At 37.4% G+C, this 22951-nt stretch overlaps 2 pseudogenes; one reads left to right on the top strand and one right to left on the bottom strand.

The window, feature by feature from the left end:
* Positions 1-8882: 8882 nt before the first annotated feature.
* On the bottom strand, positions 8883-9790 carry LOC114025566 (annotated as a pseudogene).
* LOC114025836 overlaps positions 9789-22951 on the top strand; it is a 199788-nt pseudogene continuing 186625 nt past the window's right edge.

Here is a 22951-nt window from a genome sequence, read left to right as displayed (position 1 = left end):
CTACTACTACTACTACTACTACTACTACTACTACTACTACTACTACTGCTACTACACAACCATTTATAGTCCTCTGACCAAATGATAGAATGTATGTTAAATGCTTCTTGTGAGTCTTTGACTCACCAGAAGTGATGGGCCTGCAATTGTGAATGAAGTAACTTAGTCAATCTCATATAGTAATTCAGCTAAACTAGTTTTCCTACAAGGCTAAGAGAGTAGCTCTGCTGTGAACCAGAAGTGTGCTGGCTTAAAATTGGCCTTATAGGGTCTTATATATTCTTGTCTCACTCGATGCAATCTCACCCCACCAGCTTAGTCGATTATCACTTTGTTATAATCTTTCTTCCTTGTGTGCTTTCCTGCTATTATGTAATGAATGGTTCCTAGGCTCGCTGCTGTGGGACACTTGTGTAGTCATCTTACTCCATGACCTTCACATTAGTTGGCTGCCTATTTCCTGTTACAGTCTGAGTGGCTGACGTGTGATGACTCTGCAAATTACCGCTCAGCAGCAACTCAAACATCTCTCTCATGGGCACAACCCCTATTCACCTTCAATTCTCTCACACTCAGCAAACTTTGTTTTTGCATCATGAGGCAAAAACTTATTGCATAAATTAAGAGATATTAATCATAAACATAAGTAACTTCTATAGGGATCAAGTCACCCTTAAGCCATAGCACCCTCAGTACTTTGTAGCCATAATGCACACTAAAAAGTAATGTATTATTATCAATCATCCTCACTGCAAAAATCCTGAAATGATGATGATGACGATGATGATGATAACTCATACTACAAATCCCATATGGTAGGTTGTACAACCATTATTAACTCCATTTTACAGATGAGACTCACAAAAGTGATTTACTCTCTTCTATAAACAAATCTGCATGACTCAATCATCATCATTTCAGGATTTTTGCAGTCCCCTATTCAAGAAGCTATCTATAATATGAAAAAATGCTCCAAATCACTATTGAATAGAGAAATGCAAATCAAAACAACTCTGAGGTACCACATCAAACCTATCAGATTGGCTAACATCACAAAACAGGAAAATGGTAAATGTTGGAGAAGATGTGGGAAAATTGGAACACTAATGCATTGTTAGTAGAGTTCCCTATTGCCTCTAGGATCTTAGTTTTTAAAACCATTTACAAGCTGGCCCTAACATCTTTCTAACTTCATTGTATCTTATTCCTCCCATACTCTGAGATGCAATTAAACTGTCCTCTTTCTTTCTCATCCATGACACTTCATGTCCTGGCTCCATGTTCTTGTCCTTACTATCTTCCATGCCTGGAATGCACTTTCTCTTCATTACTGGCTCCAAAAATCTCTTCCTCTAAGGGGCAGCTGGTGATGCAGTAGATAGAATGCTGAACCTGAATTCAGGAAGACCTGAGTTCAAATCTAGCTTCAGATACTAGCTGTTATGCCATTCAGCAAGTCACTTACCTTCTGTTTGCCTCAGTTTCCTCAACTGTATAATGGAGATAATAACACCTATTTCACAGGGTTGTTATGCAGACCAAATAAGATAATATTTGCTAAAAAAAAAAGTGCTTAGCACAGTGCCTGGCACAGAGTAGGCACTATGTAAATGCTTATTCCCTTCCTTATTCTCCTAAGATGCAGCTCATTTGCCACCTTGTCCATGAAGCCTTTCTTGATCCCCACAACTGCCAGTGTCCTGCCTCCCTATCTCATATGTATTTCTTTTTTTATTTTTTAAAATTATTTATTTATTTGTTTTTAGTTTTCAACATTCACTTCTCTAAGATTTTGAGTTCCAAATTTTCTCTCTTTCCCGCCACTCCTCTCTTCCCAAGATGGCATGCAATCTGATACATGTTATACATGTACAATCATATTAAACGTATTTCCACACTAATCATATTGCAAAGAAGAATTAGAACCAAAGGGAAAACCACAAGAGAAGAAACAAAACAACAAAAAAAAGAGCAAATAGTATGCTTTGATCTGCATTCAGACTCCACAGTTTTTTCTCCGAATGTGGATAGCATTCTCCGTCATGAATCTTTTGGAATTGTTTAGATTCTTGTATTGCTGAGAAGAGTAAGTCTACCAAAGTTGGTCATCACACAATGTTGCTGTTACTGTGTACAATGTTGTACTGGTTCTGCTCACTTCACTCAGCATCAGTTCATGTAAGTCTTTCTGGGTTTTTCTGAAGTATAACTGCTCATCATTTTTTTTTTTTTTGGCACAATAGTATTCCATTACATTCATGTACCACAACTTGTTCAGCCATTCCTCAATTGATGGGCAACCCCTCAATTTCTAATTCTTGGCCACAACAAAAAGAGTTGCTGTAAATATTTTTATACATGTGGGTCTTTTCCCCATTTGTATGATATCTTTCAGATACAGACCTAGAAGTGGTATTGTGGGGTCAAACAATATGCACAGTTTTATAGCTTTTTGAGCATAGTTTCAAATTGCTCTTTAGCATGGTTGGATCAGTTCACAACTCTACCAACAATGCATTAATGTTCCAATTTTCCCACATCTTCTCCAACATTTATCATTTTCCTGTTTTGTGATGTTAGCCAGTCTGATAGGTTTGATGTGGTACCTCAGAGTTCTTTTAATTTGTATTTCTCTAATCAATAGTGATTTAGAACATTTTTTCATATTATAGATAGCTTTAATTTCTTCCTCTGAAAACTGCCTATACATATCCTTTGAACATTTATCAATTGGGGAATGACTTGTATTCTTATAAATTTACTCAGTTCTCTATATATTTTAGAATGAGGCCTTTATGAGAGACATCGGTTGTAGAAATTGTTTCCTAGCTTTCTGCTTCCTTTCTAATCTTGGTTGCACTGGTTTTGCTTGTGTAAAAACTTTTCAATTTAATGTAATCAAAATCATCCATTTTGCATTTCATAATGTTCTCCATCTCTTGTTTTGTCACAAATTCTTCCCTTCCCCATAGATCTGACAGATAGACTATGCCTTGCTCTTCTAAACTCTTATCCACCTGTGCCTGCTGAATCATGTGGAGATCTGCTGCTGGAGGGCACCTGCCTGCACTGGGTTGCTCAGTGTTCACCTGGCTATGCTAAAGCATGTGGGGATGTCCTTGTGTTTGTGTTTGTCTGCTCTACAATCCAGGGCTCAGGATCTCCTGCTGGTTTGCTGAGGTGGGGCTTGTTGCTGGCTTGTTGGGACATTTCCTGTCCTAGAATGCACTCCCCTTTTACCTTGGTGAAACAAACCTTTCTTGCTGATCCTCCATTTCCCAGGCTAAGAAACTGCTCCACCCTGTCTATCTGCTGGCTGTTGTTCCAGGATTTTTCCTGGGGCGCTATTTTCTGTTTTTTTTAAGAGGTCAGAAAAGGAGAATGATAGTGACTTACTGTTTACTCTGCCATCTTGGCTCCCAGACCTCTCGAATGTATTTCTATGAGTTTTCTTTATACTTATTCTGTAGATAGATAGATAGATAGATAGATAGATAGATAGATAGACAGATAGATATAGACAGACAGATAGATATTGATATAGATATATCTATACACACATACACTTAAATATTCATAGTGTATGTATGTGTATATTGTCTCTGCAAATATAAGCTTTTTGAGAGTAGAGATTGTTTCATTTTTTTGTGTCCTACTCAGCACTGAGCACGGTGTCTGGCATATAGTAGACACTTAATAAACACTCATTCCTTGATTGTTTTCCAATTTCTGGATTTTGTGCGCCCTGTTGGTTGAACATTCAACCATTGTCTGGCCTCACACTTTTTTCCCTTGGGACCCCAACTGGCCCTCACTGCTTTCTGCATTGCAGGATCTGCAGGAAGTAAATTACATCCATAGCCCTTGTATTATCAAGGCTGTGAGTATTTTAAAAACTAAAGTATTCTTTTGTGCATCACTGATTTTTGTCTGATTGTTGTAACATCATAATTATGAAAGGTGAGGTAGAATTTGTCATCCTGTGGTCTCTTGACAATTTTCTAGCTTCTGCTTTTGTGCCAAACTCAGATATCACATTTGACTGAAATTTCTAACTCCAAAGTGGTTCCAACACTTAGAAATTGATGGTTCAGTTATACACTCATAAAGCAGGATGGAAAGGTAGAAAATGACTTGTCGCATTTGAAATTCTAAGGAAAAGAGAAAGGGACACAGAAAGGTATCCATGAGACTAAAAACAGAAAATGGAATGAGTAGAAATCCCTCCTTAAGGAGTAGGTACACAGTAAAAATAAGTATAGGAGAGGTAAGTGAGCTCTCTTTTTAAACTATTATATGTGGCATTAGTAAACAAGCAAGGGTCAAGCAGACATTCAACGTGACAAAAAAAAATGTGTTGCTAAGTACTGCCATGGGCAAAAACTTCATCTTAGAAATCACTGCATCATATAATTAGAGGAACTCAAAAGGAACAAAACACAGAGGAACAATTCCCAGATATGTAGCATGTAGTCTGACCAAAATAACATGATAACCATCTTCTGAAATAATAACAGGATATATTCCATAAAAAGACATCATAGTTTACCAAACAGCTCGTGTTGACAGAATCTAAATAGCTTGAATTACCCAGGAAGTTCCCTTGGAACACCTTGGTTCAAATACTGGCTCTGCAATTTATTAACTGTGTGACATTGAGCAAATCACTTAAACTTCCCTCATCTATAAAATGAGGGGGTTGGATCAGGTGACACCTGAGATCTCTCCCAGCTCTAGATTTGTGATCCCGTGATAGGGAACATTGGGATCCCATGTAGTTGATTGTGTGATTTGATCAGTATGAAGAAGTAGGTCAGATAAGTTTGCTTCTAGTGGAAGTGACACAACATCAACTCATATTTGTAGTTCAAGGCAACTTGGGGCATCAGCATTCAGTGTAGGTATTACCCATCTATGTACAAGAATCTGATATTCATAAGCATTGAGAACATGATTTCAGTCTTCATACCTGTTAGCATACTTACTGTTACAGGCATAGCTTTAGAAAAGAGACTTATGATTTAATTTAACAAACATTTAAATGTCTCCTATGTATAAGGCACTGAGATAGGAACTGGAGTTAAAATGCAAAAAAAAAAAAAGATCAGTCTTGGTCCTCAAGGAGCCTTAGCATTTAAAAAATTTTAATTAAGTTAAATTTAACTTTTTAAAATTATTATTATTTACAAATGGAGAAACATCATGTATATAGATAAGCAAATTGTTATTGTTTGTCCTTCATTCTCAAAGAGGACCAATGACATCAGGATGGTGATGTCTTGACTTGTAAGTGAATTGGATTTAAGTAAGGCAGGGCTGTGCAAAGTCACCAGCTTCACTCTCTCCTCCAGAGCTATCTGGGTCCAATGGCAAGACATAGTTCAGGACAACCAGAGATGGCTGCAGATGCAGCAGGACACTCTGGCCTTTTTAAGCTAAGGTCTTTTCCAGATCTCAGTTTGTCTGAGGCTATACCCTAGTGATTAAGACTAACTCAAAGCTTTTCCATCTTACTTGAGCCTCTTAGAGCTTATGATCTGCTGTCATTTCCTTCATGAATCTAGAGTTCCCTCTGTACCATGATGAGGCATGATAGCATAGACAGTGGAGAACTTTAAAACCCTGAGGTTAGCAAAAAAGTCTAGTCATGAATGCAAATAAATGAATGAATGAGTAAGAAATGTTGGAAATACAAATGCAAACAATGAAGACAATCCCCCACCTCAAAGAACTTACATTTCAAAAGGGAAAGACAGCACATAATGGAAAGAGAGATGGTGGTATACACATACACTTTGAAAATGGACAAGAACACAGGGTAATTAGAAGAGGGAGAGAACACTGACCAACTGGTCAGACTGAGAAAGGATTGAAATAGAAGGAAGCACCTGAGTTGAACCTCATTGGGAGAAGATCTAACTTTAAATTTCAAGATTTAGGAGAGTCACATTGTGGAGGGCATACTTGATACTGCCAGAAGGAATCTAGAACAAATTTCTAAAGTTTACAGTGAAGTAAGAAAATAAAGATCTTAGGTACAGAGGTGGAGGTTTCATCGATGTTGCAGATTGAAGACAAGCCTTTTAAATAAAAAGGCAAGTTTAGAAAGTGAATAGCTAGTTGAGAAGATATCTGAGAACAGGATTCAAATATAGGAATTATAGCACACTGGAGTCTATCTAACAAAGGCTGGTAAGAAAGATTTAGAGTCTTGGAAATCAAATCAAAGGCATTTTGAGTGGAAAAGTAAGGGAGATAGGGAGAGAAAACAAACTACAATTATCTAACAGGCTAGTTACCTTAAAGAATGACTACAGTGTAGGAAGAGTAGCAGTAGGAATGCCAAGGGGACAAGATCTTATAAAGGAATTAATTCAATTCACTAATTAATTAAATGCCCACTATTTACCAATAACTATGCTAAATCCCAGAGATATAAAAAACCAAAATGAAAGCCCTCAAACTTAAAGACTAAATATTCTATTAAGTAAAAGCAACATATATGCATTCAAGAAAATACAACATAGATACAAAGTGATTTCCAGGGGAAGGGTAAAGGTCTAATATGAAGAGTGGTTTTTACAACAGGAGTTTGAGAGGGCACAGTGGAAGGGGTGGCATGAGTGGCATGGAGACACTATAATGATGAACCTGATATGGTTGCATAGGAGAGAGCAGGGAGTGGTAGTCAAGGAAAAGAGCTTTGGCTTAGCCAACCTATTGAATTTAACATTTTTTTATGGTAATTTTTATTAATTTTTTTGTTTTCAACATTTACTTCCACAAGATTTTGAGTTCCAAATTTTCACCCCATCTTGCCCCTCTCCCCACCCCAAGATGGCATGCATTCTGAATACCCCTTCCCCTAGTCTGCCTTCCCTTCTATCTCTCCCCCCTTCTCTTATCCCCTTCCCCTTCAATTTTCCTGTAGGGCAGGATGGATTTCTGTACCCCATTTCCTGTATTTCTTATTTCCCAGTTGCATGTTAAAACATTTTTTTAAACGTGTTTTTAGAACTTTGGGTTTCAAATTTTCTCCCTTCCTCCCTCCCCACCCACCCTCATTGATAAGGCAAGCAACTCAATATAGGTTATATATGTGCAGTTATGCAAAACACTTCCATAGTAGATATGCTGTGAAAAACTAACTCTATTTCCCTTAATTCCATCCCACCCCCCCATTTATTCTATTCTTTCTTTTGACCTTGTCCCTCCTCAGAAGTACTTGCTTCTGATTAGCCCCTTTCCCAATCTGCCCTCCTCTCTATCACCCCCCTACTGTCTTGTCCCCTTCCCCGCCCCCATTTTCCTACAGGGTAAGACAGATTTCCATAGCCAATTGAGTGTGTATGTTATTCCCTCCTTAAGTCAAATCCTATGAGAATAAGATTCACTCATTTCCTCTCACCTTTCCCCATTTCCCCTCCACTATAAGAGCCTTTTTTTTCTGTTTTTTTGTGAGATAATTTACCCCGTTCTACCTCTCCCTTTCTCATTCTCCTAGTATAATCCTCTCTCACCCCTTAATTTTATTCTCTAGATATGACCCCTTCATTTTCAACTCACCCTGTGCCCTCTATCTATCTATCTATCTATCTATCTATCTATCTATCTATCTATCTATATCTATATATACGTATATATAATTTTTTACCCTCCAACCACCCTAATACTGACAAAGGTCTCATGAGTTACAAATATCATCTTTCCATGCAGGAATGTAAACAGTTCAACCATAATAAGTTTGTTATGATTTTCTCTTTCCTGTTTACCTCTTCATGTTCCACTTAAGTCTTGTATTTGAAAATCAAATTTTCTATTCAGCTCTGGTCTTTTCATCAAGAATGCTTGAAAGTCCTCTATTTCACTGAATGACCATTTTTTCCCCTGAAGGATTATACTCAATTTTGCTGGGTAGGTGATTCTTGGTTGTAATCCTAGCTCCTTTGCCCTCTGGAATATTATATCCCATGTCCTGCAGTCCCTTAATGTAGAAGCAGCTAAATCTTGTGTTATCCTGATTGTGTTTCCACAATACTTAAATTGTTTCTTTCTAGCTGCTTGTAATATTTTCTCCTTGACCTGGGAACTCTGGAATTTGGCTGCAATATTCCTAGGAGTTTTCCTTTGGGGATCTCTTTCAGGAGGAGATTGGTGGATTCTTTCATTTCTATTTTACCCTCTGGTTCTAAAATATCAGGGCAGTTTTCCTGGATGATTTCTTGAAAGATGATGTCTAGGCTCTTTATTTGAGCATGGCTTTCAGATAGTCCAATAATTTTAAAATTCTCTCTCCTGGATCTATTTTCCAGGTCAGTTGTTTTTCCAGTGAGATATTTCACATTGTTTTCTAATTTTTCATTCTTTTGGATTTGTTTTACAGTTTCTTGATTTCTCATAAAGTCACTAGCTTCCAATTGCTCTATTCTAATTTTTAAGGAAGTATTTTCTTCAGTAAGCTTTTGGACTTCCTTTTCCATTTGGCCAATTTTGCTTTTTAGGGCATTCTTCTCCTCATTGGCTTTTTGGACCTCTTTTGCCATTTGGGTTAGGCTATTTTTTTTTTCCACTTAAGTAATAAAAATTTATTGAGAATTCCTGGGATAGCTGCTATCTCCTCCCAGCCTTGGAGGGAAACCAGCAAGAGAGGAAATCACTAAGAAATCACACAGTCCTTATACCCCAGGCCCCCAGCGAAATATGGGGAGGGGGATTAGGGAAAGGAACATCTGTCAGTTTTCATTTATCCAACCAGTTGGGGAAGGGTGATGGAGGAAAGTCACATGATGGTGGGGTGAGGGAGGTGGACTCATCTGCCGGCTCATCCAAGACTAACTCAGGGAGGAAGAGATCAGCTTTCTCTTGAGGTCAGGAGGAGGTCTCTATTTCTTGCCCTTGATGAGATTGTCACTTCCCTGAGTAAAGCTTTCGTCCTGCAAGTTCAGCACAAGGTTGTCAGCAGTGAGACAGATGCGGTTTTGAGATGTGGTGATGGTTTTGGTGATGTTCTGGGCAGCCTGGATCTTACGAAGTTTGATGTAGCCGGGGTTCTTGCTCAGAGCTTCCCCGAGCATCTTGGCAGCCTCAGCTTCACCCTCAGCTTGTACAATCTTCTGCCACTGCTCTTGTTTTGCCTTTTCCACGAGAAACCGAGCCCTCTGGGCTTCCTGCTGAGCGACTTGCTTGGCCTCCACCACGGCTGTGTATTCTCTGCTGAAGCTCAGCTCTGTGATGGCCACATTGTCCAGAATGAGGCTAAAGTCCTTGGCCTGTTCTGTCAGCTCCCGCCGAATCAACAAGGATACCTGGGCCTGCTGCGTGATAAACTGGGAGGTATTAAACTCGGCTGCAACACTCTTGAGCACCTCATTCACGATAGAGGGCAACACACACTCCTCGTAGTCCAAGCCTAGGCACTGGTACGTGCTGGGCAGCTCCAGGGCATTGGGTCGGGAGAGCACTCAAAGGGAGATGTTCACTGTCTGAAGGTCTTTGGAGCCAGTGGGAGAAGAGATCTTGCAGGGCTGGGCACAAATGTCATAGATGATGGGATACTGGAACCAGGGGATCCTGAAATGTAGTCCTTCTGTGAGGATAGTGTCCTGTTGCACACCCCCAATTTGGTTAAAGAAATTTGGTTAAAGAAGGTGTGCCCACCTTTCACAGTGAACACTGACTCTTGGACTCCATAGGCCATGGCACCGGCCCCAAGCAGCAGCTTCAGCACTGTGCCCATGCCTCGGGGCCCGGCTGGCAGTCGCCCCGCAAAGTCCTTCAGGTTCTGGGCCATGTCTGCTCCCTGGTGCCGAGGCAGGGAACTAGGCCGGGGGTGCCGACCGATCCTCCCCTTGCCCTTCCACCTTCTCTGGCCCTGGCCCTGGCCAGTGCTGCCTTTCCCGGATTCTGCACCTCTCACACGAGGCTCCGCTACCTGCTCGACTCCTCCCAGGAGAGGGTTAGGCTATTTTTTAAGGTGTTATTTTCTTCAGTATTTTTTTGGGTCTCCTTTAGCAAGTTGATGACTTGTTTTTCATGATTTTCTTGCAAAACTCTCAGTTTTTCCTCTGCTTCTCTTACTTGCTTCTCAAAATCCCTTTTAAGCTCTTCCAAGGCCTGGGACTGATTCACATTTTTCTTGGAGGCTTTGGATGTAGGAGCTTTGGCTTCATTGTCTTCTTCTGGTTGTAGGTTTTGATCTTCTTTGTCACCAAAGTAAGATAATATAGTCTGACTCTTTTTGCACTGCTTACTCATGATACTGGCCAATTACTTGAGTTTTAAACTCTTTGTTAAGGTAAAAGTCTGCTTCCAAGTGAAGAATGTACTGTCCCAAGTTTCAGGGGTTTGTGCAGCTGTTTTCAGAGATACTTCTAGGGACCTGAAAATTTTCAGTTCTTCCAAGGTGCTATGATAAGGGGCGAGGTGTTTTCTCTCCACCACCAGAACAAGTTCCACCACCACAACAAGCTCCATCACACCAGCATTCCTCCTCACCCCAGGACCACCCCTCAGAACTGTGACCCAGATCTAAGCACCGGTAAAGCAAGAAATTCCTGCCTCAGCACTGGCAAAGAGAACCCTGCAATCCCTCTCTGATCAGCCACTTGATTCCCCCTCAGTCTGTGGACCGGAAGCTCAGGAAACACTCGTGGCCCTGGGGGCAGCGGAGACCTAGCTCCTTCTCTCACCACAGTCACAGACTTTTCCCACTGACCTTCTAAGTTGTCTTTGGCATTCATGGGTTGAGAAATATGGAAACTGCCACAGCTCCGCATGATTCCATCCTGTGAGGCCTGCTCCAGGGTCGCTGTGGCCTGCGCGCGCACACTGAACTGCACTCCTCAACCCGCTGGCACGATATACCTTTCTGATCAACCATCCAGGCTGTCTTTGGTTGGAAATTTGTTTCACTCTGTCTTTTTGTGGGTTCTACTGCTTTAGAATTGTTTAGAGCCATTTTTTATAGGTATTTGGAGGAGTTTGGGGGGAGAGCTCAAGCAAGTCACTGCTTTCCCTCTGCCATCTTGGCTCTGCCTACCAAGGTGGGCTTTTTCTAATGAGGAGTTGGGGGAAGTGACTTTGATTATGTCAGGACTCTCCCCTGAATTTAACATTAGTACTGCAATATATGGTAACCAAATATCTCAAGAAATAGTATTTCTAAGTGTGTTTGGGCACATGATAAAACCCACTCTATTAAGTCATGTTTTTTTCTTATCCAAGAGAGATAGATGAGCCATCCTTTCACTAAACTGCAACTTCTTTTCTTTTCTATTTTGGTTTAATTCATAGCAAGAATTTCAAGATTTATATGATTCAGCTCCTTCAATAATATGCCTGCTTGTTGGTCATTGGATATGGATTTCACATTTAGAGAGAGAAATCCAGATAGAGTGCTACAGGAAGATTATTTCACCTGGGGATTTCAAGGAAAGCTTCACAGGAAAAAAATGTAAATTTGACATAGAAGAAAGGACAACCCCTCTTAATTCCAGTACCTTCCTTCTAATTATTTCCCAATTATCCTGTATATAGCTTGTTTTGTATTTATTTGTGTATATTTAACCCCCATTAGATTGTAAGCTTCCTGAGGGCAGGGACTGTCTTTTGATTCTTTTTGTATTTTCAGGCCTAGGCATAGTGCCTAGCACATAGTATGTGCTGAATACATGTTTATTGACTGATTGATTGAAGAAAGGGATAGATTGGAACAGCTGTAGAATGTGGGAGAAGGGTGTCAATTTCATTCATGCAAGAAGTTGTGAGTAAAGTGTAAGTGATGCTCAAAGGAAAGACATAAGTGGATGTTAGAGACTTGTTCAGTTTGACTGAAATATAGAATATGGTATAGAATAAGTGTAATAAATGGGAAGCCTAAAATAGGCATTGTATGAAACATTGGGAAATTCAAGGAACAATAGACATTTTGAACTGATGATGCTCACTTTTTGGTGAGTCATGACTGTGTGAACATTTACAATAACATATTGATGATAACTGATATACTTGGTGAGGGTCAAGAAGTATAATTCAATTCAACAAATTTGCTGAAGGCTTACTTTGTGCCATTTATGGCACTGGAGGAGATACTGAGTTAAAATAAGATGAGATCCTGCCCCTTATGATACTTATATGCTAATATGGGAATAAAAGGTATACAAAGATTACCAAAATACACAATGAGAAAAAAGTACATTATAGAAGCTCTAATCAAGGTACGGAGTTAAGTCTGAGGTGAAGAAGTTTGCTACCAACTGGATGGGCTCAGGTAAGGCTTCATCAAGGAGGTGGCATTTATATTGTGATGGGCATAAGTTTACAAACACTTCCCTCTTAGCAAAAACATAAAGGAGTTGATTCTATGTAGGTACCAGCTACTTAAATGTTTTACTAACAGTACAATTATAACCTTAAAAATTCCACTAATATTTAGTTTCTAGTACTGGCTCCATTGTAGCTTGCCAAATAGGTGGGATTGGTTTGAGAGCATTGCAAATATATGCTGGAGCCAGCTCCAACCGCTTGGGTGTCAACTGTTAAATTTTCAGTGTGAGCATTTGCACCTCAGAAATAGCAGTCCTTACAATTAGGGCTTGATTTGTTATTTTGTTGATTATCTAGATTTGTGAAAGTGTTAATAATGCAGATCAAACTTATAACTATATGTGCGTACACCCTCCCCCCGCCAGAGCCTTGTCTTAAATGTTTGCTAGCACCCCTTTATTGCTATAAACACTGCTTGAACTCAGCAGGAATGCAGTAGAAGGTTCAGAGAAGTAACCCATCAACAGATAGGTGGCCTGGTAATTGTAGGCTAATAATAATAATATCACATGGCATTTATATAGTGCTTTAAGGTTTGCAAAATGCTTTCCATCCATCATCTCATTTGAACCGCACAGTACCCCAGGAGCACTGTTTGATTAGGTGTTTTAATTTATTCCCTCAAAAATGCCATTTCTGGCTATCTAGTGTAGCGCGTCTTAAACTATAGGTTGCAACCCCATATGGGGCCACATAACTGAATATGGGGGTCATGAAAAATTTTGCAACAGTAAAAGGTTTCTGAATATGCAATGACAAAAAATTAATTCAATCAATCTGAGGTGTTTCTGGTAGCACTTGCTCATGTTGCATAGAGTACATGGTGTGACTTTAGTGAAGCCTTGGTTCTGAACACATAACATGTGCACTTTCTACTGCACATGCTGTCATGCTATGCAATGCCAAAGAATGCTACCAGAAACACCTTGGCTCAGATTCGAGACTATTGCATGTTATGAATTGCAGCATTTTTACTGTACATACAAATTTTCTGCTCTTATAGAAACATAATAGTTTAGTTATGGAAAATAAAGACTTTCAGCCCCAAACCCCTCTAAATACCAGTAAAAAAAAATGGTTCTAAACAAATTCTAAAGCAGCAGAACCCACAAAAAGACAGAGTGAAACAAATTTCCAGCCCAAGACAACCTGGATGGTTGATTAGAAAGATCTATTGCACCAGGCAGGGAGAGGAATGAAGTTTGGCATAGGTGTGCAGGCAAAAAAGGCCTCAGCAAAACTGGAGCACCCCTCAGAGGACTGAATCATGGGCAGCTATGGTAGTTTCCAGACTTCTCAACCCATGAATGCCAAAGACAACTTAGAAGGTCAGTGGGAAAAGTCTGTGACTATGGTGAGAGAGAAGCTTGGTCCCAGCCCCAGTCCCTGAGTGTGGCCCTGGGGTGGCAGCTGCTTCCAGAGCTCTTGGCCCATATACTGAGTGGGAATTGAGTGGTTTATCAGAAGAGGATGGCAGAGATCTCTTTGCTGGTGCAGTATTTTCTTGCTTGGCCTGTGCTTGGATCTGGGTCACAGTTCTGGCTGGTGGTCCTGGGGCAAGGAGTAGTGTTGGCATGGTAGAGCTTGTAGTGGTGGTGGAGAGGAGATCCTCCTCACAGTTCCAAGGCAGAAGAGAGTGTTTGTGGTCACTTATAGACCAGAGCACAGCCCAGGAAAGGAGTAAACTCCTTGCACCTTATCATATCACCTTGGAAGAACTGAAAATGTACAGGTCCCTAGAAGTATCTCTTAAAACAGCTGCACAAAAGCTTTGAAGCTTGGAACAGTACATTCTCCACACTGGAAGCAGACCCCTACCTTAACATGGGCTGGGATCATGAACCAACCTCGCAAAAAATGTCAGACCATAGAATCTTTCTTTGGTGACAAAGAAGATCAAAACATACAACCAAAAGAAGACAACAAAGTCAAAGCTCCTATATCCAAAGCCTCCAAGAAAAATATGAATTGGTCCCAGGCCATGGAAGAACTCAAAAAGGATTTTGAGAAGCAAGTAAGAGAAGTAGAGGAAAAACTGGGAAGAGAAATGAGAGTGATGCAAGATAATAATGGAAAACAAGTGAACATAATGAATATAGATGCAAAAATTTTAAATAAAATCTTAGCAAATAGATTACAGCAACTTATCACAAGAATAATACACTATGACCAGGTAGGATTTATACCAGGAATGCAGGGCTGGTTCAATATTAGGAAAACTATCAGCATAATTGATCATATCAACACCAAAACTAACAGAAACCACATATCTCAATAGATGCAGAAAAAGCTTTTGACAAAATACAACACCCATTCCTATTAAAAACACTAGAGAACACAGAAATAAATGGAGTCTTCCTTAAAATAATAAATAGCATCTACCTAAAACCTTCAGCAAGTATCAACTGTAATGGGGACAAGCTAGAAGCATTTCCAATAAGATCGGGGGTGAAACAAGGATGTCCATTATCACCACTGTTGTTCAATATCGTACTGGAAATGTTAGCTTTAGCAATAACAGAAGAAAAAGAAATTGAAGTTATTAGAATAGTCAAAGAAGAAAGAAAGCTATCACTCTTTGAAGATGACATGATGATATACTTAGAGAATCCTAGAGAATAAAGTAAAAAACTACTTGAAATAATAAACAACTTTAGCAAAGTCGCAGGCTATAAAATAAACCCACATAAATCATTGGCATTTCTATATATTACCAACAAAGCCCAACAGCAAGAGATAGAAAGAGAAATTCCATTTAAACTTACTGTAGACATTATAAAATGTTTAGGAGTCTACTTCTTGAAACAAACCCAGGAACTATATGAACACAATTACAAAACACTTTTCACACAAAGAAAATCAGATCTAAAAAATTGGAAAAACATCAGTTGCTCATGGGTAGGTCAAGCTAACATAATAAAAATGACAATTCTACCTAAGCTAATTTACTTATTCAATGCCATACCAATCAGACTACCAAAAATTATTTTATAGAGTTAGAAAAAATAATAACAAGATTCATTTGGAAGAACAAAAGGCCCAGAATATCAAGGTAACTAATGAAAAGAAATGCAGGGGAAAGTGGCCTAGCCATTCCAGATCTTAAATTGTATTGTAAAGCATCAATGATTAAAACTGCTTGGTATTGACTAAGAAATAGAGTGGTGGATCAGTGCAATAGGTTAAGTATGTAAGACACAGTAGTCAATGACTATAGTAATCTATTATTGGATAAACCCAAAGACCCCGACTTCTGGGATAAGAACTCACTCTTTGAAAAAAACTGCTGGGAAAACTGGAAAAGAGTATGGCAGAAACTAGGCATTGATCAAAATCTCACACCATATACCAAAATAAAGTCAAAATGTGTTTTGCATGACTACATATGTATTACCTGTATCGATTTGCTTGCCTTCTCAATGAGGGTGGTTGGGGAGGAAGGAAGGCAGAAAATTTGCAACTCAAAGTTTTAAAAACAAAAGTTCATTATGTTAGAATGTTTGATTTTAAAAATTGGTGTTATCTCATTCTTTTACAGAAACGTAAGTGTTTAATTGCAGCAAATAAAGGCAAAAGCCCTTTAATAATACTTCTCCACCATCTCCACTATATGTGTATGTAAGTGTGGACATCAGTTTTTTAAATTAAGCACAAACAAATGTAATTTCATAAACTAAAGCCAGTATTTTTGAGAAATTATTAGCAATATTTATTTATGTTTTATGACAAAAGTATTTTTTGGTTATGAATAAGTGGATAAATTTAGACAGAAGAGGTAAAAATACTAATAACACTGCGGCAGAGTATTTGCTACCAGGTTGCAGTACACCTAAATTAATGAAAAAAAGAAAATGTGTCAACTCATTTTTGTAATATGGATTTACTTTTAATAAAGATAATGGTGAAGAAAAACCTCTTTGCTTAATTTGTAATGAAGTTTTGGCTGCAGAGAGCATGAAACCAGCCAAACTCAACTGATATAATACCAAGTATGCAGCGTACTGCAAAAAACCAAAGAAATATTTTGAATGATTTTTAAAATCTTCAAATAAAGAAAACAGTGTTTGGAGAAATTTATTGCTGTCAACTCAAAGTATTTACTTGTAAATAAGAAAGCACATCCATCTTATTAGTACACACATTTGCTTTAATCTTTAATAAATGGTAAAATTATATGTATACCAAAGAATTGTTTTAAAATGAATTTCTTTATGATTTATTATCAATAAATGTTTGATATGTGTATGTATTTTATATATCTATATAGCCAAGGTCATGTAAAAATTTCTCAGGTGAAAAGGGGTCATGAATGGAAAAAGTTTAAGAAGCCCAGCTCCAGTGAATTGTTGCAATGACAAGATCCCAGTAACATGACACTGGCTATCCCAGCTCCTTGGTGATCACTTTTTGAATTCTGTTGGCAATTTCTTGCTGCACGGCTACAGTTAATGGCATAAATATACTAGACACTGGTTTGAGCAAGTTTCCTCTGAAGAGCCTTCTCTAAGAATGCATTTACCATATTTACCACCCATGCTTCTAGCAATATCAATTGAATGTGCCTTGCCATCTTAAAGAATACTTGGTGACTCAGTAACAGCAATATTGCAACAATGATCAACTGTGAAAGACTTAGGTGCTCTGATCCAAGACAATTCTAAGGGACTTTTGATGAAAAATGCTATCCACTTTCAGTGAGAGAACTGATGAACTCTGAGTGCAAATTGAAGTATAATTAAAAAAAAAACAACCTTTATTGTTCTTGCTTTCCCCCTCAACATAGCTAATATAGAATTATCTTTTACAGTATTTCATATGTATCATTGATATCATATTGCTTGCCTTCTTCATAGATGGGGGAGGGGCTGGCAGAAGAGAGAAAGACTTTTTAAAAAAATTTTTTAATGTTAAAATTAGTAATTTTTAAAAAGAATACATAATGACTTCAACATCTTTAACAACGAACGTTGTAAAAAATTGTTAGGACTATCTTTACTGGTCATTGATATCTGCAATTCTTTTCCACCCTGAACTCATAGGCAGTTAGGAATATTATTACAAAAACTGAAATATTCTGAGGCATCTTGCACGAAGTGTTTGCTTTCTGCCTCCTTGAATTAGCAAGCAATCTATTGGTGTAGCCTTTGTTATCCTGAGCAGGGACTGATCTATCTGAACTGATCTAAAGATACCATGGAACATTCATTTCCTGTTCTCTGCTGTCCTGTTTACACTGAGAGGAGTAGAAACAGAAAAGTTAAAGCAATAAATGAAATGCAACTTTCTAGGGAAATTGAAAACTTTCTTTAAATAAACCAGGAGCAGACGGAAGACAAAGTGAGATATAATGATCTTCCAGAGGAGCATGTTAAACAACATTGTTAATAGCAATGATAAATCTAATCTAGATTCATAATCTTATCTATTCCATTAATCTGTAGCTTTCTAAGAGTGGAAGGGGACAAAAGTTTCTGAGTGAACTTATTATAGGTGTAACATGATATAGTACAGTGGTTCTCAAACATTTTGGTCTCAGGACTCCTGGACACTCTTAAAAATTATTGAGGACCTCAAAGAACTTTTGTTTGTAAGGATTATATCTATCAATATTATATAATCCATGTTCATGTATTCCCCATAATTCTCCATAAAGGATTTACTCTATGCATTTGTGCTACCATTAATATAGTACCCAAATTTCTCTTGTTCCTCTTTCAGTATACTTAATGTACATACCACAAATAATTCATTATAGTTATGCCCTCATCTTACCTTTTTGGCATTATCTCCAATTACTGTCAATTACGATGTCCAAAATTCTCAATTATTTTCTTTGAATCCCAAGGACCCAAGACATTTAATGAGATGTCAGAGATAAAGACCATGATATATACAAGCTGCAAACTGGAAAGTCCTCTTTAGAGTTTTTACATTCTCCCTGAAATGAATCAGTTTGATGCAGATTTAGAGATTTGTTGTATTTCTCATCCCCATCCCTCCAAAGGCCCGACTTGTCTGTAAAGCATATTTGTCAATAAAATAATGTGGATATATAATTTTTAAGTGGGTCCTGTCCTTTTCCTTTTCTAGTAAGGATATTGATTTACCACAAAATTGCTCATTTAAATAGGTGTTGGCTACCAAATGTAAGGAATAAAACGGGTGGGAGAAGATCAATTTTCTCTACTGTTTTAAAGAAATAATACTATAAATTGAGAAAAATAATACTAATGCAGGACTCTAGAATCCCTAACCCTATGTCATCTGCTAACCCCTCAACCATCACATCTTCAGATCCTGGTGGAAACAGTCCAGGATCAAGAGCCCCAGCAATTGCAATCACCTTAAATTTGAATAATATTACCACTTCAAGGGATTCATTATAATGAATAATTATACCTAGCTGTATTTCCTGGGGACAATAATCATGGAGAGGCAGGAGATCCATGTGATCTGAGAAGTAACCAGCCTTTTGGAGTAGTGGGGAGAATTGCTAAATATAGAAGCCTGGCAAGAGTTCTAGGACTTAGGATCAAGTACCTAACTCCAAAACCAGAAGAGCAGCAAGGTAATGAATCAACCAATCAGTCAATAAACATTTATTAAGCACTTACTATGTGCCAGGCACAAAGGAAAATGAGAGATAGTCCCTGCCTTTATGGAGTTCACAGTCTACAATTATGTTTATACAAACAAGCTACACACAGGCTAAACAGGAAATTATCTACACAAGGAAAGCATTAGCTTTAAGGGAGATTGGGAAAGGCTTCCTGTAGAAGGTGAAACTTTAGCTGTAACTTGAAGGAAGTCAGGGAAGGCAGAAGGTAGAGAGGAGAATGGAGAGCATTCCAGGAATGGGGGGCAGTCATTGAAAATGTCCAGTCTGGAGATGGAGGACCATATTTGAAGAACATCAACGAGGCTTAAATGTATGGTTTGCAAAGGGGTATAATCTAATATATCTGGAAAGGCAGATTGAAGTCAGATTGTGCAGGTCCTGAGAAATTTGTATTTTATCCAAGGCACAAGAGTGAGTTATTGAAGGCTTCTGTAGTCAGATCTGGACCTTAGGAAGACACACAAAAGATATTGATATTTTTCCTTTGTGGATTTCTCTATTGATTTCTTTTTGAATGACTGGGGATTTCATTGAGCAGATCTTGTAAAATATTAGCTTTTGATGCAAATGGGAAACTGTCATTTACAAAGAAGAGCATTGGGAGAACCTCACCACTAATAGCGAAGCTTTCTTAAGGGTCATTGCAAGTTCCTTATTGAATATTGAATTAGTAGAGTCCAAATGTGGTTTTGATTATTATCCATTATGAGAATAGATAGTTCTAGAAATAACATAAACCTATTTCTAATCCCATTTCTTTGTTGTTTTCTAAGTTTCTTAGAAACTTCTAAGCATTCTATAAATGCTTCTGAGATGATCTGACATAGATTGGTCAAACCTCCTGTAGGTTTATTTTCCCTTCCTCACTACAGTGTGAGGCAATAGCAATTTAATCTTCTACCATCATCCTTTATAATGTTTTGACATTGAAATTACACTCTTTATCAGTTTTTCCCTCGTCTTCTCAATAAGAAGATCATGTGATTTGGGACTGAAATGGTCTTAGTCCCTTTTGTTGTAACAATTGCTTTATACTGGTTAAACTTCTCTAAGAAGTAGTGTTAATGAGAAATACTAGTCTTTACTTTGATTTCTCATATTTTAGAGTCAACAGCTTATGTTAATAGGTCAGGTTGGACCCCTGCTTTAAACATTCAATAATTAGACACAGACAAGTTATTCCAAAGTGATGATGATGATGTCTGGATGTATGATTTCATCAGTATAGAGAATTTCTGGAATCAAAACTACCTCCATCATTGTAGTTCAGCAACTTATCTGTCATTTGTTAATAGTATTTGAGAGTTGGCTGGATCACTGAGAGAACAAGCAATCTGATCATGGTCACAAAGATATGTGTCAGAAATTAAACTAAAACTAAGGTCTTACATTGTTGTAGTCATCACATACATTGTTCCACTGATTTTGCTTTCTTTGCTCTACCTTGGTTCATACAAGTCCTTGCTTTTGTAATTTAAAAAAAAATTTTTTTCACTTAAATACAAAATGAGAAAAGCAAAAAAACCCCCCAAAACCAAAAACCAAAACATTGCCATGCACACAGCAGACCATAAGAGAGGATTCAATACAAAACAATAAATTTCCATTTCAAGAAATCCTATACATTAAATACTACTCATTGTTTTCAAAGCTGCTCAGCTTTTCTTTGTTGGTTCCAGCTTCCTTGTTGGTTTTCTTTTATTCTCTGCTATGTACTTTTAACTCCTCCCCCACCCTATAGAAGGCTACAAATAAGTGTGGATGTATATATATATAAAATCACACACATATATACACATATACATATACAGACATATATATGCACACACACATACATATATTTGTATATATATATACATGTATATGTGTGTACATATACATATGCATAGATATAAACACACACGTATACACACATATACATAAGACTGTACTATGCTTATTTCCTCCTATCATCTGTTTCTCTGAAGGTTGATAGTATCTTCCTTTATAAGTTCAAATCTTTCCATGTTTTTCTAAATCAACCACCTCATTATTTCCTACTCCACAGCAACATTCCTTTCTGGATTCAAATAGCATTTTCCTTCATAGGATCTTTGACGTTAATTTGGGTATTTATAATAGTCAGAATGACTTGATTGCTCAAAGTTGTTCTGAAAATAACACTGCTGTTACTGTATACAATGTTCTTTTGGTTCTGCTCATTTCACTCTTTATTTTGTGGAGGTCTCTCCATGCTTTTCCAAAATTATTGAACTCATCATTTCTTATAGCAGAGTAATATTCCATTATGAACACATACCATTACTTGTTTCAACCATTCCCCAATTGATGGGCATCCCCACAATTTCCAGTTCTTTGTCATCACAAAGAGAGCTGCTATAAATATTTTAGAACATGTAGGTTCTTTTCCATTTTCTCTAATCATCTTGGGGAACAGACCTGATAGTGGTATTGCTGGGTCAAAGGTTATAGGTAATTTAATAACTCTTTGGATATAATTACAAATCTGTCTCCAAAATAGTTGTATAAGCTCACTGATATACCAACAATGAATTAAGGTCTCAATTTTTCTACATTCCTTCCAACATTTGTCACTTTCCCCTTCTATTGTATTAGCCAATCTGATAGGTGTAAAGTGATATTTCAAGCTTGTTTTAATTTGCATTTCTTTAATCAATAATGATTTAGAGTATTTTTTCATATGACTATAAATTTTTTTGATTTCTTCATCAGAAAACTGTCTGTTAATATCCTTTGACCATTTATCAATTGGGGAATGACTCACATTCTTACAGATTTGGCAAAATTCTTTATGTATTTCAGATGAGACATTTATCTGAAGAACTGTTTATAATTTTTTTTCTTCAGCTTTCTGCTTTCCTTCTGATCTTGGCTACATTTGTTTTATTTGTCCAAACTTTTTAATTTAATGTAATCAAAATTATCCATTTTACATCTTACAACATTGTCTCTTGTTCTTTCATAAATTGTTCACCTATCCATAAGTCTGATAGATATTTATGTGCCATGTTCTTCAAATTTTCTTGTTATCTCTCTCTTTATATTTAGGTCACGTATTTATTTTGACCTTATCTTGGTAAATAGTATAGGATATTGGTCTATGCCCAGTTTCTGCCAGACTGCTTTCCAGATTTTACAACAATTTTTACCAAATAATGAATTCTTAACCCAAAAACTTAAGTCTTTACACTTGTCAAACACTGGGTAACTATATTCAGATTGTATGTCTACTCTGTTCTACTCATCTACCCTTCTATTTCTTAGTCCAGATCATGTAAGTCTTTCAAGGTTTTTCTGACTTCATCTTCATAATCTCTTATGGCATGCCAATATTCCATTACACTCATATGCCACATTTTTAATCATTATCTTTGCTTTTAAAAACATTGTTGCTAAAAACATTTTGGTATATATGGCACTATCCCTCCATCTTTATTCTCTATGAGTCAAGTAGTGGCATAATCTGCCCAAAGGATCTAGAGTTTAATGACTATTATTTTTAGTATAATTCCAATGTTTTTCAAAGTAATTATATCAATTCACAACTCCAGCAACAGTGCATTAGTGTTATTACCTCCCCTCCCCACATTCAGTTTAATGTTTATCATTTTTGTCTTTTGTCATCTTTGCCAATCTGATGGGTACAGTTTTAATTTGTATTTCTTTCATTATTGTAATTTGTATTTCTCTTGTTATATCAGTTTTTATGTAGTTGTTGGAAACTTGCATTTTATCTTTGAAAAATGCTTGCTTACATTATTTGGCCACTTATCCATTGGGGAAATGACTTTATTTTATATTTGTATAACTTTCCCTACATATTTACATTCCCACGTATCAGACCTTTATCTGAGATATTTACTTCAAAGATTTTTCCCAATTAACTTTTTTCCTTCTAATTCTAGCTTCATTGTTTTTTATTTATGCAACAGTTTTTATATAATTGAAAATGTTGATTTTATTATCTATGATCAGCTCTGTCTCTTG

Source organism: Vombatus ursinus, unplaced genomic scaffold, assembly GCF_900497805.2.
Source record: "Vombatus ursinus unplaced genomic scaffold, bare-nosed wombat genome assembly UNPS02014832.1, whole genome shotgun sequence".
Lineage (NCBI taxonomy): Eukaryota > Metazoa > Chordata > Mammalia > Diprotodontia > Vombatidae > Vombatus > Vombatus ursinus.
The sequence above is the reverse complement of the archived record's forward strand: the minus strand, read 5'-3'. Positions and strand labels throughout refer to the sequence as shown.